Genomic DNA, 478 nt, shown 5'->3' with positions numbered 1-478 from the left:
AAGCAACCGAAATTGAAAACCCTAATTTTTTGATTTCTTGCAATAAATAAAGTTGATTCATTTCTATCAAATTCGTGCTTTTATTGGTGTTTTAATGGTGAGTTTTGATCAGTTTGATTGTTTAATGAACACAGGATCAGCTGGAACACATGATTCTTGGGGACCTCAAATTAAGGGTCTTACTTGAGACACCAAATGATGAGATGAACATCATTAGAAACGATTCATTTAGTTTATTGATGATCTCAGTGGAGTAAGAAATGGAATTGACTATTGAGGTTTGTGCATTTGATAATTGTGGAATGGGCTAGAGTTCGATACCCACTAGAAAATCTGAATACATGGTAATTTCTATCACCCCCTCTTGTGAATTCGATTTGATTTTTGTTAGGTACACAAAAATAATGTGATTTTCATTCATTTTTTGAAAATTGGTGTAATGATACAGGACAACAATATGGCAAAAGATGCATTGGCA

At 33.1% G+C, this 478-nt stretch overlaps 1 long non-coding RNA gene across 1 annotated transcript in view; it reads left to right on the top strand.

The window, feature by feature from the left end:
• Window positions 1-478, top strand: part of LOC113341240 — a 992-nt gene extending 514 nt beyond the window's left edge. Inside the window, exons 2-3 of the long non-coding RNA XR_003355840.1 lie at window positions 135-344; window positions 449-478. This is a non-coding gene — a long non-coding RNA (uncharacterized LOC113341240). The remainder of the gene's footprint in view (window positions 1-134; window positions 345-448) is intronic.

This window comes from Papaver somniferum, unplaced genomic scaffold (genome assembly GCF_003573695.1).
Source record: "Papaver somniferum cultivar HN1 unplaced genomic scaffold, ASM357369v1 unplaced-scaffold_26872, whole genome shotgun sequence".
In the NCBI taxonomy this organism is placed as follows: domain Eukaryota; kingdom Viridiplantae; phylum Streptophyta; class Magnoliopsida; order Ranunculales; family Papaveraceae; genus Papaver; species Papaver somniferum.
Note: the sequence above shows the minus strand (reverse complement) of the source record. Positions and strands in the feature narration are given on the sequence as shown.